This window comes from Rhinoderma darwinii, chromosome 2 (assembly GCF_050947455.1).
Source record: "Rhinoderma darwinii isolate aRhiDar2 chromosome 2, aRhiDar2.hap1, whole genome shotgun sequence".
Lineage (NCBI taxonomy): Eukaryota > Metazoa > Chordata > Amphibia > Anura > Rhinodermatidae > Rhinoderma > Rhinoderma darwinii.
In genome coordinates, this window is record NC_134688.1 from 315,712,634 (window position 1) to 315,730,852 (window position 18,219).

General features: G+C 41.8%; 1 long non-coding RNA gene across 1 annotated transcript in view; it reads right to left on the reverse strand.

Moving 5' to 3' along the window:
* Window positions 1-3,137: 3,137 nt before the first annotated feature.
* The window catches only part of LOC142741233 (uncharacterized), a 48,261-nt gene continuing 33,179 nt past the window's right edge, over window positions 3,138-18,219 (reverse strand). The window contains exon 3 of the long non-coding RNA XR_012881039.1: window positions 3,138-3,206. This is a non-coding gene — a long non-coding RNA (uncharacterized LOC142741233). The remainder of the gene's footprint in view (window positions 3,207-18,219) is intronic.

Below are 18,219 nucleotides of genomic sequence, written 5' to 3' on the forward strand. Positions count from 1 at the left end.
ACCACCGCTCCCTAAATAAAGAATAAAAAGTGATCAAAAAGTCGCATGTACCCGAAAATAGTACCAATAAAAACTTCTATCCGTCCCGCAAAAAACAAGCCCTTACACAGCTTTTTTGACTAAAAAATTATGGCTCTCAGAATATGGTGACACAGAAATTTTTATTTTTATAAATAAGTCATTTTATTGCGCAAACGCTAAAAAAAAGGACCAAACCTATATACATATGGTATCGCCGTAATCGTACCAACCTGCAGAATAAAGTAAAAATGTCATTTATAGCGTACGGTGAGCGCCGCAAAAAGAAAACCTAAAAAACGGTGTCAGAATTCCTGTTTTTTGCTCAGGATTGCAAAAAAATTGAATAAAAAGTGATCAAAAAAAATCGCATGTACCCCAAAATGGTACCAATGAAAACTACAGATTGTCCCGCAACAAATAAGCCTTCACACCACTCTATTGATGGAAAAATAAAAAAGTTAGGGCTCTTGGAAAGCGGGGAGTGAAAATCTAAAATATGAAAGCAAAATATGGATCAGTCCTGAAAGGGTTAATTCATTTCTAATGAAAAAACGTATGACAACATGTTGGGTATTTCCGTACTCGGGAGAAATTGCTTTATAAAAAAATGGTTGTTTTTTCCCTCCTTTATCCCTTGTGAATATGAGAAAATGCAGCATTTTAGTGGAAAAAATGTTGATATTAATTTTCGCGCCCTAATTCTAATAAACTCTGCAAAAGACCCGTGGGGTCTAAATGCTCACTATACCCCTAGAAAAATTCCTTGAAGGTTTTTCCAAAATGGGGTCACTTTTGGTGGGTTTCCACTGTTTTGGTCCCTCCAGTGCATTGCAAATGCGACATGGCACCGAAAACCATTCCAGCAAAATCATAAATCCAAATGGCGCTCCTTCCCTTCTGAGCCCTGCTGTGGGTCCAAACAGCAGTTTATTACCACATATGGGGTATTGTCGTAATCGGGAGACATTGCTTTACAAATGTTGGGGTGCATTTTCTTCGTTATAATAAAAATTTCTATGTTGTTTCAGAAAAAAAGTACATTTTAATTCTTACAGACTAATTTCAATATATTTAGCGAAAAACCTGTGTGGTCAAAATGCTAACTATACCCCTAGATAAATACCTTAAGGGGTCTAGTTTTCGAAATGGGGTCGTTTATGGGGAGTTTCTATCATTCTGGCAGCTCAAAGCTTCTCCAAATGTACATTGGGGCCTAAAATATTTTCAAGCAAAATATGAGTCCTGAAAGCCTCCGGGTGTTCCCTTCCTTTGGGGCCCTGCCGTGTGTCCAAACAACGCATTAGGGCCACAATGTGGGTATTTTTGAAAACAGGAGAAAGAGGGTGATAGATTTTGGGGTGTGTTTCTTCATTTTCATGGTCGCTTTACAAAGAAATCGGTCTTCAAACTGATACTTTTATGAAAAAAGTGAAATTATTATTTTTTTCACCTGATATGCATTAAATTTAGCAAAGAACTGTGGGGTCAAAATAATTACTATACCCCTAAATAAATACCTTATGGGGTCTAGTTTTCTAAATGGGGTCGTTTATGGGGAGTTTCTATCGTTCTGGCAGCTCAAAGCCTCTCCAAATGTGCAGTGGGGCCTAAAACATTTTCAAGCAAAATATGAGTCCTGAAAGCCTCCGGGTGCTCCCTTCCTTTTGGGTCCTGCCGTGTGTCCAGGCAGCGCATTAGGGCCACAATGTTGGTATTTTTGAAAACAGGAGAAACAGGGTGATAGATTTTGTGGTGTGTTTCTTCATTCTCATGGTCGCTTTACAAAGAAATTGGTCTTCAAACTGATACTTTTATGAAAAAAAGTGAAATTATTTTTTTTTTCACCTGCTATGTATTAAATTTAGCAAAAAACTGTGGGGTCAAAATACTTACTATATCCTTAGGTAAATACCTTAAGGGGTCTAGTTTTCTAAATGGGGTCATTTGTGGGGGTTTCCACCATTCTGACACCTATGAGCCTCTGAAAACCTGGCTTGGTTCAGGAAAACAAAATGTACTTCAAAATTTATAAAATTATTATTCAATTTATAAGTCCTCTAAATTGCTGAAAATGTATTTAATTTTTTCAAAAGTGCTGCCAAAATGGAGTAAAGAGATAGAAATATATATTTAATTAAAAAAATTGTACAGTATGTGTGTACATATGTGACATATTGCAGTTAAAAATAGGGGAAAATGGTAATTTTTACAAAATTTCTTCCATTTTTCTATTTTTTTATTAATTTCCGCAAATCGTATCAGTCTACTTTTACCACTAAAATAAAGTACAACATGTGACGAAAAAACAATGTCAGAATTACTTGGATATTCAAAACTTTCACAGAGTTATTCTCTGATAAAGTCAGACATACCAGATTTGACAAATCTGGCTTGGTCATTAAGGTACAAACATGCCCGGTCATTAAGGGGTTAAGGTCCTAATAAGTTATGGGTGAAAGGATATTTAGCATTCTTTAGAAAAAACAAAATGGGATCAGTATTAAAGTGGTTGTCGACTACTGGACAACTGACAGGTCATCAGTATATGATTACGGAATAACGGCAGAGCTGCAGTATTACAGCCCCGCTCCTATTCAAGTGAATAGAGCAGAGCTGTAGTTCTGCAGCACGGCCTCTATGCAATGTATGGAGCCAACTGCTTCCGGCTCTGTATATTGCATACTGTGCAATGACATCCGGTTCCTGCAGGCCACTTGAGCAGCTGTGGATAGGTAATCAGTTGTCCGGTAAAGGACAACCTCTTTAACTATACAGTGGGAATCTTTATGCAGTTCCCAACACTATGACATAGGGACCATGTGGAGCTAGCGGTCACATGAAGGGAAAATTTGCTTATGAAGTTTTATATGCAGATTTAACTCTATGCATTGCAAAAGGTGAAATCCATGGCAAAAATCCAGAAGAAATCCATGACATACTGTATAGGGCATGCTGTAGATTTGAAAATCCGCAGCATGCTATAAAACACACACAAATTGTTTCCGCAGCATGCAAATTAATGTTTTTTGCTTGCATTGTACTGTACTTAGCTGTTTATTTTCGGTGAGGAAGCCATAGAAAATTCAATTACATTACCTGGAAAGGAATAACCAAATTCACTGCTTCTCCAACATGTTTCACATACATTTGACGAAGGTATCTAGGGAGTCGAATTTTCGGACGATCTACAATAAAGTTTTTTGAACAAAATTATAACAATCACCTTATAATTAATGACACATAAAAAGGGTTTCCCAACCTAGACATTTATACCAAATCTACAGGATAAGCCATAAATTTCTAAAAGATGTGGGTCCCAGAGCGGGGACTCGCATCTATGAGACTTTATGGCATATTCTGTGGATATGCTATAAATGTCTCTGTTGGGTAAACCCCTTTAAAGTTTCCAAAGAAACAATAAACTACAATCATATTAGGATATTTTAGGATACATTTCCTTCAGTGTCTACAAAGTTTAGCATCTAGTGCTTTTTCTTAAAAAAAGTATTAATCCCTTAATGACCTCCAGTACTAGTATGTTGTAAAATTGTCGTTAAGGACTTTGGGTTACAATAAGTTACTTGCTGATCGGTGGGTGTCAGACAGCTGGGACCCCACTGATTACGAGAACGGGGGTCCTGTACCCCTAGTTTAAACGGAGCGGCAAGCATCTCGTGTGCACTGCCGCTCCATTCATTCTCTATGGAAGCGCTGGCCTCAAGTCTGCTAAGTATGGAAGCATGTTAGGTCCCGCCCGGACATGAGCCTGCGACATCAGCCATGGGTGTCAGCTGTATGTTACAGCTGACACCCTTCTGTAATGGCAGGGAATGGTGCTAGCTCCGATCCCTGTCATTAACCCCTTAGATGTTGTGATCAAACGTGATCGCGGCATCCTACTGGTTTGTAGCCAATCGGCATTGCTGCGATGTGATCGCGGGGGTGCCAATCATTGCTATGGCAACCGGAGGCCTAACAATGGCCTCTGGGTCTGCCACGTACGGAACCTAATAGGCTTGCTGTCAGTGAATAACTGACAGCCCTGACTATGTGGGTAAAGCAATGTATTAGACTAAAGATCAGAGGTGCAGGCCTTCAAGTCCCCTAGTGGGACAAAAAAAAAAAAGTGAAAAAAAGTTAATAAAAATGTTGTATAAAAGTTTCAATTTAAAAAAAAACCTGCCTTTTTTTCCTATAATAAGTATTTTATTATATAAAATGTTTTAAAACGTTAAAAAAGTACACATATTTGGTAGCACCGCGTCCGTGACGACCCAAGCTATAAAACTGTCATTTTTTTATAAAAATAAAAAACAATTCCAGAATCGCTATTTTTTTGTTCACCACCCCTCACAAAACAGAATAAAAAGTGTTCAAAAAGTCGCATGTACCCCAAGATAGGACCAATAAAAACTACAACTCGTCCCGCAAAAACAAGCCCTTACACAGCTTTTTTGACAGAAAAATAAAAAAGTTATGGCTCTCAGAATATGGGGACACAAAAGATAAATTTAAGAAAAAAATAGTTATTTTATTGTGCAAATGCTGCAAAACATACAAAAAGCTATATATATATGGTATTGCCGTAATCGTATCGAACCGCAGAATAAAGTAAAAATTTAATTTATAGCCCACGGTGAACACTGTAAAAAAAAAAAAAGAATATAAAATAACAGTCAGAATTGCTGGTTTTTGGTTACCTTGCTTGGCAAAAAATGGCATAAAAAGTGATAAAAAAAATCGCATGTACAAAATGGTACAAATGAAAAACTACAGATTGTCCCGCAACAAATAAGCCACACAACTCCATTGGATAAAAACGTAAAAAGTTCTGCCTCTCAGAATACGGCGTCAGAAAATGTGCAGAGCGTTTCAAAAGCGGATAAGAGGGGCGTGGCTTTGGCATGGCGGTGTGAGGACGCATACTCTCGAGGCATAATTTCTACAAACAGAAGGAGGACATTGCACGGAGAGCATGGGAGAAAGGGGCCATACCCTATAATGGTTCAGAGGTTACTATTTTTCCTGACGTTTACAGATTGACTCTCTACAGGCGTAGAGCTTTACGCCCTTTACTGGAGGCTACTAAAACAGCGGGCAATACGCACAGGTGGGACCATCCCTTCCACATCATACTCAGAAAACAGGAACATTAGCTTGCTGTTAGATCTCCGGATTACTTGGAGGAGGCATTTCGGTTCCTGGAGGTCCCTCCAGCCCTTCTGCCTGATTGGACTGCGCCCCAACATCACTCTTTCCCAGGGGTGGTCCATTTCTGGATCCAGCTCGCCCAATCCTGCCTCGCCCCAGAGATGGCCCAGCAGAGATGCGGACACCATCCCCGCGCAGAGACTGATCTATTACATCTTAACCGTATGGCCTAGTCCTCACATTGTGGGCCTTCGGTCGGTATTTCATGTATTTCATGTGCTTATTTCCCCCTTTGCAGTGTAGTTCAGAGGGTGTCCCCGTCAGTTTTCATATTGGTTTTAAAATAGGGTATTCCTCGTAGTCCAATGGCACGGGGGCTCCTCTTTCTGTTGAATCTCTACATGTCTCTCCTTTCAGGGGTATGGCGGTCTCCGCAGAAGTCTCCATTCATGCCCGTTCCTTGCTTCTGTGTCTCCCTAGCCCGGCTGGGTACGTGTTGTGGGATAGAGCGGGGAGGATAGGTTGGCCACGGGAGTATGGGTCCCGGATATCTTTCGGTTCGGATTCCCAACATAGTTCTTATTGTTGCCGCTTGCCTTATATTCCCTCTGACTGTTGTGCCCGTCACTGACTGTGCCGTTCATGCTGATGGCCCCACACGTGCTGTCCTAGGGAGCTGGGAGCCCCGCCCTGGGAATTACAGTGGTAGGTGGTTCTTTATAGGTGGGTCGGGATGTCCACACCTTATTTAGCCGGTTGGGTCCAGAGTATATTTAACGGTTCTCACCGGTTTGTTTGTGGATCCTCTGTCGTCTGGGAGATGGTGCTTTTAACCCAGGTGAATAGGCCAGAAGTCAGGACAGGCAGCAGACGTCGTCCTCATTAGTGTCCCGTGTTGCTGTGTCTCAGTCTGAGAGTATTTTCCTTCTTAGGGAGACCTAGCACACGATGAGTTGTTGAGGGGTTTTGTACTCCTTTTCCATTGGTGCTGTCTTGTTACATTGTTCTGGTCTCTCTACCTCTTCTAAGGGGACTTTTTCTTCATTGTTTATTTCCTTTCCCCTCTTTGTCTCTCCCCCCCCCCCCACCATGTCTAACATTAATATTGTTTCCCTGAATGCACAGGGTCTGAACAGCCCTGAGAAGAGGTCCTCCATTCTCCGTCTCCTCTGGAAGAAAAAAAAAAGATGGCCTTCCTTCAGGAGACCCACTTTCGGGCTCATAGTATGCCGAAACTCACGGATTCCAATTATACGGATGGGTATCGTAGCATGTCCCCAGACTCTAAGACGAAGGGGGTCTCCATCCTGATTTCACGCTCTCTCCCTTGGGTACATGTGGGGACTCGCACTGATGGAGCGGGAAGGTATCTCTTCGTGAAAGGTAGGCTTTGCTAACTCACTGTTCACACTGGCCTCGTTTTATCTCCCTAACTCTATTCAGGTTGCCTTTCTAGAGAGGGTCCTGGCGGAGTTGGATGACTTTCTGGAAGGTACTCTAATATTGGGGGGTTACTTGAACGTACCCCTAGATCCCACCTTAGACTCCTCACAAGGGCACTCGACCTTATCTAGGTCTGCCCATCGTCGTATTCGTCGGTTGTTCCATGCACATCAATTAATCGATGCGTGGCGTCTCAGGCACCCGTCGACAATAGACTACTCCTTGGCTCCACATAATTCATACTCCAGAATAGATTATTTCTTTCTCCGCCATACATACCTTTCATGCCTCACATCGGCTTCCATAGATGATAATACCTTTTCTGATTATGCTCTTATAACTCTTAATCTCTCCTTCCCTACCGGGTAGGACCCTTGCATGGGCACTTAGAAAAACCCACTCTCGTACATATATTCCCCATATTCACACCTCCCGCAATCGGCGCCTGCATCTTCCCCATGACATCACGGAAGCCTTTTGTGCCTACTACCACTCTCTATATAATCTTCCTCGAGCCTCTTCGTCTTCTGACAGGGTGGGGGCCATCTGGAGAGGATTGAGTCCTACCTCCAGACCTCTGGGATGAAACGTATCGCCCAGGAGGCACTTGCCACTCTGGAGGCTCCTATTTCCCCAGACAAGTTGTCATGGGCATTAAAGGACTCCCCATTGGGGAAGGCGCCAAGCCCTGATGGTCTCCCTTTGCAATATTATAAGGCCTGCTCTGACCTGCTTTCCCCTCACTTCCTACATGCCTTCAATTCACTCACATATGATGCAATGGATTTCAACTCTACTCCTCCCCCTCGGCCCAGGTTAAGGTTAATGGACATTTCTCCTCACCGCTCTCTATTTCGAATGGTACTAGGCAGGGTTGCCCCTTGTCCCCCTTAATATTTATTTTATGCTTGCAGCCCTTCTTGTGTCATATGCGCTCCAACCCAGATATAGCAGGCATTACTCTGGGGGAGAGGTCCGACAAAGTCTCAGCATATGCGGATGATTTGCTCTTTTTTCTTACTTCACCCAGGATTTCCTTGCCTAATCTGTTGGCGAAGCTGAGTAGATACTCGATATTGTCCAATTTCAAAATTAATTACCAAAAATCGGAGGCTCTCAATATCTCATTATCGCAGTCTCTTGTGGAGGATCTGTCAGAGTCATTCTCCTTTAAATGGGCTAGGGATTCTCTCAAATATTTGGGTGTCCTACTTACCAGTGATCTGTCTCGCCTTTATGCGGTGAACTATCCCCCGCTTCTTCAACGCATAAAGAGCGATTTGGAATCCTGGATGACGGGCACTTTTACCTGGTTTGGTCGGTGTGCAGTATTTAAAATGAACATTTTACTGTGGATTTTGTACCTCTTCCAAGCCCTGCCTGTTCACATTCCTCGTCCCTTCTTCCAAACCCTGTTGTCAATACTACATAGATTCATATGGGTGAGGAAACAAGCGCGTATTGCCCGTTCCATGCTTTTCCATGCTAAATGTGAGGGCGGTGTTGGCCTCCCGAATTTTGTCTCATACCATCAGGCCTCACCTTTGCACGGGCACGGGCTCAGTACATCATTCACTATCTCGACTTTATGCTCTCCTGATTTCTCCATCCAATCTCTCTACACCTTCCGATTTGGTTAGTTGGAAGAGAGACTTGGACCTAACATTTACTGCGGCACATAAGGATCGTTTGTTTACAATGACACATAAATCCTCCATGGCTAGCAGATTCAACTAAGCCGGATTTAAGATCTTGTCACGCTGGTATAGAGTGCCTTCCAGATTGCGGTCTCTCCGTTGTGTTGGAGATGTGGCGAGCATGTGGGCATGATTTGACACACCTTTTGGGAATGCCCAAAGTTGACTGACTTTTGGTCGGAAGTGTGGCGCATCTCCTACAAATTTACAGACTTTCCCCTTCCATGTTCCCCAGCCTTCTTCTCGCTCCATCTGTGTGATATTCCATTAACTACGTACAGGCATTTGGTGGTTCGCCATCTGGCGAATGCAGCTACAGCATGCATTCCCGTGTTGTGGAGACAATCTCGTCCTCCATCGATTGCTATGTGGTTCAGCAAAATTCAGGAGATTATGAGAATGGAGGATCTCACTGCATCCATGAGAGGAACCCATGCTAAATTCCTCAAAACCTGGTATAATTGGATTAGATTTCAATCTTCTGCGGAATTTAGGACCATTGTTGCTTCTTGACTTTAAATCCTCTGGTCTGGTGCTCTATGATAATTCCCTATACTCTCCTTCTTCCCTCACCCTCCCATCTTCCTTCTGCCTCTCTCTACCTTCTTTTCGTCCTGTATTTCTTACTGGTTCCTGTACATGTCTGCTGGTATCAGTGTGCACAGGACTACTTTTCTAGTGATGTTCTCAGTTGCTCAATGCTGTTTTTTAGCTTCTGCTGTTGATGCTTTATGCTGGCTTGCGTGCCGATGTGTGTGCTTCCACATGTATGCACTTTATTATCTTTTGTTTGATATTGAAAATGGAAAATAAAAGAATTTATAAAAAACAAAAAAGGATAAGATTGGGCATAATTTATCAGTGCGACACTCCCCACACATCTGCGGATTATTATTTATTTACCCCATTATCATACCCTCTTATTATGCTCTTATGTACTCTGCCCAGCTTACATTTGCCCCAACATTATAAACAAATACCAGCAAAACCCCAAACAGAAATACTACCAAGCAAAATCCACACTCCAAAAGCCAAATGACGCTCCCTCCCTACTGAACCCAACAGTGTGCTCAAACATCAGTTTACGTCCACATATATGGCATCACCATACCCGGGAGAACCCACTTAGTAGTTTGGGGTATTGGTCCTTAGTGGCACAAATTGGGCACACGGGGCAGAAACTGGGCACACTAAAATGGCATATCAGTGGAAAATTTTAATTTTCACTTTGCACCATCCGCAGCGCATTAATTTCTAATGAAAAAACACCTGTAGGATCAAAATGCTCACTACACCCCTTAAAATGCCGTAAGGGGTGTCGTTTCCAAAACAGGGGTCACTACTTGGGGGTTTGTTTTACTGTTTGACCCCAGATCCCTGCAATTGTGGACCAATATTGTGAAAATCACCAAAATAGGCCTCACATACTCATGTGGTTCTTCACTTCTGAGCCCTTTCATATGTCCAGGCAAATGATAAATGCCTTTAAGGGTGTAGTTTCTAAAATGGGGTCACTTCTTGGGGGATTCCACTGTACTCTGGTAACTCAAGATTTTGTGAATGTGACAGGGGCGTCCAAAAACCAATCCAGCAAAATCTGTATGCCAAATTGCGCTCCTGCCCTTCTGAGCCCTGCCATGTGTTCAAACAGCAGTTTATGACCACATGTGGGGTATTTCTTTTCAAATGTTGGGGTGCTTTTTCTCCTTTATTCCTTGTAAACAATTAAAATTTCCAAATTGTATTGATTTTTTTTTAAGATTTTCAACCACATGGCATAATACCACTAAATTCAACAAAAAGCCTGTGGGGTCAAAATCCTCACTATACCCCTCGATAAATTCCTTCTGGGGCGTAGTTTCCAAAATTTGGTCACTTTTGGGGGGTTTCACTGATTTGGTCACGCAGGGGGCTTTGCAAATGTGACATGGCGCCGCAAACCATTCCAGCAAAATTTTAGCTCCAAAAGCCAAATAGTGCTCCTTCCATAGTAAGCCCTACCATGTGTCCAAACAGCAGTTTATTACCACATACGGTGTATTGCCATAATCTGGAGAAATTGCTTTTCAAATGTTGGAGTGCTTTTTCTCCTTTATGCCTTGTAAAAATTAAAAATGTCTATGTTTTATTGAAAAAAAAATAATTTAAGATCTTAATTTTTATGGCCTAATTCCACTAAATTCAGCAAAAATCCTGTGGGGTTAAAATGCTCACGATACTCCTTGATAAATTCATTGAGGAGTGTAGTTTGCACTAAAATTATGCAGCATTCCCCACTGTGATAAATTTGGCACATTTTTTGCCTGCCTGGTTTAAGTTTCTGCTGTCTAACTTTTAGACAGCATTAGTAAATATGGGTCAATGTGTTCAAGGAACAAATAAAAGAATGTTCCCATACACGCATCGACATTCACACATACCGACATTCACACATATTTGGCACAGGAATATTTTCTCTAATTCAAACGAGCATGTACAGAAGCTGGATTTCACAACCACTTGGACCAGAACTTACCAAAATTCTGTTAACATTTGTGGTTCATACATAGAAACCTGGCTATACACGTTGTGCCTCATGACGTACACACTATCCCTCCATGTTTCACACACTTGCACCCCATTATCCATTTATTTCTATTGAGGCACTTCACTCATTACTGCCCCCTATATTTCACCTATAGTATTACACTTGCACACACACTATTCATATATTATTTCTTACTACACATCCCATGCACCACACACACCACTCCCCTCAAGACTAGTGGGAGTGGCTACTATTATTTAAAGCACCTGCTCACTCCATCAGTGTTTCTGAACTGGCTGTGTCCATTTGTAAGTATGGCCTTTTTCGGTGTTTTTGTATATGTCCCCTTGTTTTTATCGGTTCTATACATAGAATTTTGTAATATAGGACATACAAATTAAAAAAAAACCTGTCCTCTGTAGCATAAATTACTCGTGGCACCCAGGTCCCAACCAGCAGTTTGACGACATCCAAAACCATTACTCCATCTCTTTCCTTTTTTAGCCCCACCTGGGATACAACTCGTAGACCGAGAACAGTGGGCTTACAACAAATAAAATGCCCTAATATTCTGTCCCAACCTATTGAGGAGGAAATGCAGGTCTTTGATCTCTCGTCTATTGCCTTAAATCAGTAAGAAATGTCACTGCTAAGGAAGGGTCTATCAATTGATAGACTCCCAAACCTAATTTTTAGAATTTTACATGGTGTTTAGATATTGATCTTATTTCGAGGAAGCTAGCTTTACATAAGTATCATAAGAAAGAGGATTTAGACTTGAGATACCTACATAAAATGGAAGGCTCCATATTAAGGGATCTTGTAGAAATAGCAATGGAAAGTGAGAGGGGCCCAAGCGAGGTGATGACACCCTTCTCATGATTACATCCAAGGTCTAAAAATATCCCTCCTTTTTCACAATATGCGACTATTGAAACATTCGTAAACTTGGTTAGTCAAGATCTGAGAAGACTAATTTGAGCCGGCAAGAAAGGCTAGCCATTGATGAATTGAGTAATAATCAAATAGTTGTTAAACTCTCAGACAAAGGGGGCAACATGGTCACCCTACACAAGGAGAGACATACAATATTTTAGACATATCCAACTGATGTTTTCTTGTAAGACCTTAGACAATTACTCACTGATGCTAAAAGTGACCAATTACTTACTGAGGAGGAATTTAAATATGTATTCAATCAGACACAGTCAACTGAGACTTTATATGCCTTACCAAGAGTTCATTAAAAAAACGCACCCTATCCCTGGCTGATTGATTGTTTCTGGTAATGATAGATTAACCCCTTGAAGTCCAAGGCATTTTTTTTTTCTTTTTTTTGTATTTTTTAACTCCCCACTTTCCAAGAGACATAACTTTTTATTTTCCTGTCTATGGTGTGGTGTGAGGGCTTATTTTTTTGCAGGGGGAGAGGTCGTTTCTATTGCCACTATTTAAAGTGCTGTATAGTGTAATGGAAAACTGAAAAAAAAATTCTATGTGGGGTGGAATTGGGAAATACTACGATTCCTCCATTTTGGGGGGGGGGGGGGGTTCATTTTTAAGTCTTTCACCATGTGGTACAAACTACAAATTAACTTTATTCTGCTGGTCAGTACAATTACGGCGATACCAAATTTATCATCTAGTTTTTTTAATGTTTTACTACTTTTACAAATGAAAAACTATTTGTTAAAAGAGGAAAATTGTCTCGCTATATTCTGAAAGCCATAACTTTTTTTTGTGAACGCTTAATTTTTGCAGGACGGGATGTGATTTTTATTGCTACATATGATTCTTATGACTTAATACTTTTTTTTAGCACTAAGTTGACCAAAAATCAGCAATTCTGGCGTTTTAATTTCTTTATTTTTACTGCGTTCACCGCGCGAGTTGAATAATGATATATTGTTATAGTTCGGATTTTTACGGAGACGGCAATACCAATTTTGTTTATTTTTAAAATTACTTTAGAGGAAAAATTTTATTTTATTTTTTCCCAATACTGAAAACGTTAACTTTTTTTTACTCTTTATTAGTCCCCTTAGGGACTTGTATTGAACCAGATTGCTGGTTCAATACACTGAATTCTTAATGAATTGCAGCATATTGTCATTTTTACAGGCTTCTGTTAAGCCCTTGACCGTGGCATTTAGGTGGTTAAGCGGCCAGGAACAGAGCAGTCTCTGTTACACAGCTGACACCCGCAGCATATGGAGCGAGCTCAGCGCATGAGCCGGCCCCATACTCCAACCGCCGGCACCATGACGTACCGACACGTCATGGTGCGTCAAGGGGTTAACTCATGGTATTAGCACCTATGTGAATGAAATACTATCACCTTTCGTTGTTACTCTTCCTTCTTTTTTAAAAGATACCAAGGTCACTATCACCAGGCTGCACAAAATCTATGAAAACCCACTTTAGTCGCATGTCTTCATGTAAAGTCACTTTACACTAATATTCCTCATGATTTTGGCCTAATTGCCATTGAACATTTTATAGACACTAAAAAGGTACTCAGTTCTGTGTACACAATAAGTTTGTCATTTCAGTTTTGAATTTTTTGCTCACTCACAATCACTTTATCTTTGATGGTAAATATGACCAATCAAAGGGTATCACCATGGGCACTATTTGTGCACCCACTTTTTTTGGGTGTGGTGGGAAGACATTCATGTTTTTACTAATGATTTATTATTTTCACCTCTCACTCCCTTTTTTGGGTAGATATAGACCGAAAGATTTACTTTATAATTTTTTTTATTATTGAAACCACATAAGTACACATAGAATACCAAGATGTGTTGTGTAAAGCCTATCTCTAATTTTAGAATTAATCATGGTCAGCAGGATGGACACATACACACCAAGTTAACAGCTGTGCTTCAAATTCGATACCCGTTTATAGTTTGTCCTTTTAAAAACAGGCCATATATAACCAGCAGTAAAATGTTTGCGCAGGTGGTGTGACATAATATATGAGATGTCTACAACATATATGTACCTCAAACTACAATGTTACTGTACTTGCTAATTGTATGTCATGGTATATGTATTTAAAATACATTATAATAATAAATCTGTATAACATTAGCAGAAAGAGTCAATAATAAAGTGCAGCAACACAACATTCAAGAAAGTAAAATAAATAAAATACATATGTTAAAAACAAGTGCCTTAATTTCTGCACAGCTTAAAGGGAATGTGTCATCAGAGAATGACCTCATGTTTAAATCAAATTTTTATGTTAACATCTTAAGGACCGGGCCAAATTTGGCCTAGGACAGAACAATTTTTTTCCTCTTTGCATCCTGGTGCTCATAACTTTTCTTTTTTATTCAACAAAGTTGTATGAGATTTTTGTGGAACATATTGTACTTTATGTAGGTGCCATTTTTTGGTACATTTACATTATAGTTTAATTTATATACATTTTTATTTTGGCAAAAATGTAGAATAAAAACAGTTCCACGGCAGTTACATTTTTTTACAGCTTACACCAATTATAAATGATGCTATAAATTTTTTGTTACAGTAGTGACAATAGCAAATATGTGTATATTATTTTATGTTTTGGGACTCACATCCAATAAAGTTTATCTATTGTAAAAAATGTGCATTTGTGTGTCAAATTTACAGATTTTTTTAAATTTAACATTACTTTATTATTAATGTAACATTTTAATCGCAGGAGAACTTTCAATTTTAATGGACTGACATATATCTATATGCCAGTACATTAGCCTGCGTACTGATAGTACACAGCCAGTTGTTAGGGCATACCTAATTATGCCCTAACAACAGGAAATATGGTCAGAAAGCCCTGGGGTCTGTCAATGGACCCTGGGCTGTCTGCCCATAGAAGGCATGTCCCTCCATCCCGTCACAGGGATTTCCCATGACGTGATCAAAGTGAGTTCCCTCTTCTCATTTTCCTGTGAATGACGCGATCAGCTTTGATCGAGGCATTGAAGGAGTTAACGGCAGAGATCAGAGGTTTCTTTGATCTCAGCCGTTAGAGCAGGGCTGCCTGATCGTGCGAAAAAACTTGTGTCTGCGCAATTAATTAGCATGACATCTATGCTCATCATAATGCAGTAACATCCAACCGCTCATGATGAGCATAGGCGTCAAGCAGTTAAACAGATTTAGGACATTTTTTTCAATTTTCTTTGTCCCTATCTATATCAGGGGTCTCAAGCACGCGGCCCGCGGGCCGCATGCGGCCCCTGGGGCTGTCATCTGCGGCCCGCGGGACACAGAGCCGCTAGTATCGGCTCTGCTCCGAGACTCTGGAATTCCCTGACATCGCTGTCCACACATGAACAGCGATGTCTGGGGCTTCCCCAGAGCCGGAGTCCCGAGCAGAGCGCTGGTGTCGGCTCTGCTCCGGGACTCTGTGGAATTCCCTGACATCGCTGTCCACATATGAACAGCGATGTCTGAGGCTTCCCCAGAGCCGGAGTCCCGGGCAGAGCGCTAGTACAGGCTCTGCTCCGGGACTCTGTGGAATTCCCTGACATCGCTGCCCATATATGGACAGTGTGTCAGGGTCTTGCCCAGAGCGGAGCAGAGCGCTGGTGTCGGCTCTGCTCCTGGACTCTGTGGAATACCCTGATATCGCTGTCCACATATGAACAGTGATGTCTGGGGCTTCCCCAGAGCCGGAGTCCCGAGCAGAGCGCTGGTGTCGGCTCTGCTCCGGGACTCTGTGGAATTCCCTGACATCGCTGCCCATATATGGACAGTGTGTCAGGGTCTTCCCCAGAGCGGAGTCCCGGGCAGAGCGCTATTATCGGCTCTGCTCCGGGACTCTGGGGAAGCCTCTGACATCGCTGTCCATACATCGACAATTATGTCAGGGGCTTCCCCAGAGCAGGAGTCCCAGTGATGTCAGGAGCACAGCTGGAGTCCCAGGAAGAGCCTACTAGCGCTCTGCCTGGGACTCCAGCTCTGGGCAAGCCCCTGACATCACTGGGGCAGCCTCTACAGAGGGCACTGGGGCAGCCTCTACAGAGGGCACTGGGGCAGCCTCTACAGAGGGCACTGGGACAGCCTCTACAGAGGGCACTGGGGCAGCCTTTACAGAGGGCACTGGGGCAGCCTCTGCAGAGGCCACTTTGGCAGCCTCTACAGAGGGCACTTTGGCAGCTTCTACAGAGGACACTTTGGCAGCCTCTACAGAGGGCACTTTGGCAGCCTCTACAGAGGGCACTTTGGCAGCCTCTACAGAGGGCACTTTGGCAGCCTCTACAGAGGGCACTGTGGCAGCCTCTACAGAGGGCACTGTGGCAGCCTCTACAGAGGGCACTGTGGCAGCCTCTACAAAGGGCACTGTGGCGTTATCTATAAGTGGGTGTGCGACAGTATCTGAAGAGGACACTGGCATTATCTAGGGGTGTGTTGCATTATCTACAGAGGGCACTGTGGCCTTATCTACAGAGGGCACTGTGGCCTTATCTACAGAGGGCACTGTGGCCTTATCTACAGAGGGCACTGTGGCCTTATCTAGGGGTGTGTTGCATTATCCACAGAGGGCACTGTGGCAGCATCCACAGAGGGCACTGTGGCACTATTTAAAAAGGGGCTGCCCAATCTTGACATGTGTGCTAACTGAGCCGCCGGACTGCATTTAGCGACACTTAAACTGGAAAGCTGGATTGTTGAAATAAGCACGTGGAGAAATATCTCAAATTTTTAACCTAGCGCTATTATTATAGTAATGTAGTATTATTATTCTAGTAATATAGTGTTATAGTAGTTCAAATAACTAATTGATTAACAATAATTTTGTATTGTATCAAATTTGAAAGTAATGCGGCCCGTCAACTTCCCATTTTTTCTATATGATCTATATTATAAAATAAACCTAAAATCTTGCAGTTTTCACACTCACCACTGAGCCTCACCATAGACTGACTTTGGGAGGGCACCAGTCAGCTAGTATAACAGCACTTATGGGTAAGCAACTATTTATACACAATGTCAACTTTATATTTGCAGGAGAGGAATCTGCATATTATTAGTATATTTTGGCATTGGTTCATACTATTTTCTTCCTGTTGAGTATAGTGTTTGGCTGTGCTGGGTCTGGTTAACAACATTGTGACTCATCCTCTTTGTATGATCATTTTTTCTATGATCACTCATGTATGTGCATATATATATTTTTTAATCATCGAACAATAAAATGTATACTTTTTCATTAAATAGGGTGTGATGCTTATTCTGCTCTAATATAAGTTTGAATGACACTTCCTTTTCTGTATAGGTCACTTCTCAGCAGTCAACTTATTATCATCATCATCATCATCATCATCACAGGCAGGATTACAATGAAAGGTAAGACCTCGGGGGCGTGGCCTAACGCTGCACTGAGAGGACGCATTTTTTCCCAGTACTCCTAGCCAAGGACCAAATCTGGGGGAATCCTGCCAATCCATTGTCCCACAAGGGTAGAATCACCATGTCCCGGTTCCAGAGATTCAAGAGAGGCGTCCTGTGAGTCCATTTTGGCTGCTAGCATGGTTTTGAGTTTGTGGCCTAGATTTTTGGGCCACTCCTCTTGCGGCTCACTTCCGTCTGCTGAATACGCCGGAACATCCACCCGGGAGCCATCTGTCACCAGCGACATCCCTCCCTGGTGACCAGCTAACAGGAGAGGTGGTACCAGGTGAGGACAGAACATCCATTAGGGGAATCACCTCCCCCGCCCCCTTCTCAGTATTGTCCTGGGAAATTGTTGTCCTGGTATAATACGGGCACCCTCGTTTCCAGCAGACATGTTTGGGCCCTACCCTTCCTTGTTCCCTAATTTTAGGGCCTTAATAAATTGCCTCTTGAAATAGAAGAAATAATCCCCTCGGGCCGGCACAACTGCATATTTTTAATTTCCTGATTGATTGGAGCTTTAGATAATTAAATTTTTTCATAGATGTAGTGGTATGAGAGCTGTTTTTTTTGCGGGACGAGCTGTAGTTATTATTGGTACCATTTGGGGTATATGTGACTTTTTGATCACTTTTTATCCTATTTTTTGGGAGGCAAGGTGTCCAGCAATTCTGGCATTGTTATTTAGGCTTTTTTTTATACAGCGTTCACCATGCATTATAAATTACATGTTAGCTTTATTCTGCGGGTCAGTAGGATTCCGGCGATACCAAATTTATAGTACTTTTTTATATTTTACAACTTTTTGCACAATAAAATTACTTTTGCAAAAAGAATGTATATTTTCTGAACCATAACTTTTGCATTTTTTCAGCGACTGAGCTGTATGGGGGCTTGTTTTTTGCAAGACGAGCTATAGGTTTTATAGGTGCCATTTTTGGATACATGCGACTTTTTGATCATATTTTATTCCAATTTTTGTAAGGGCAA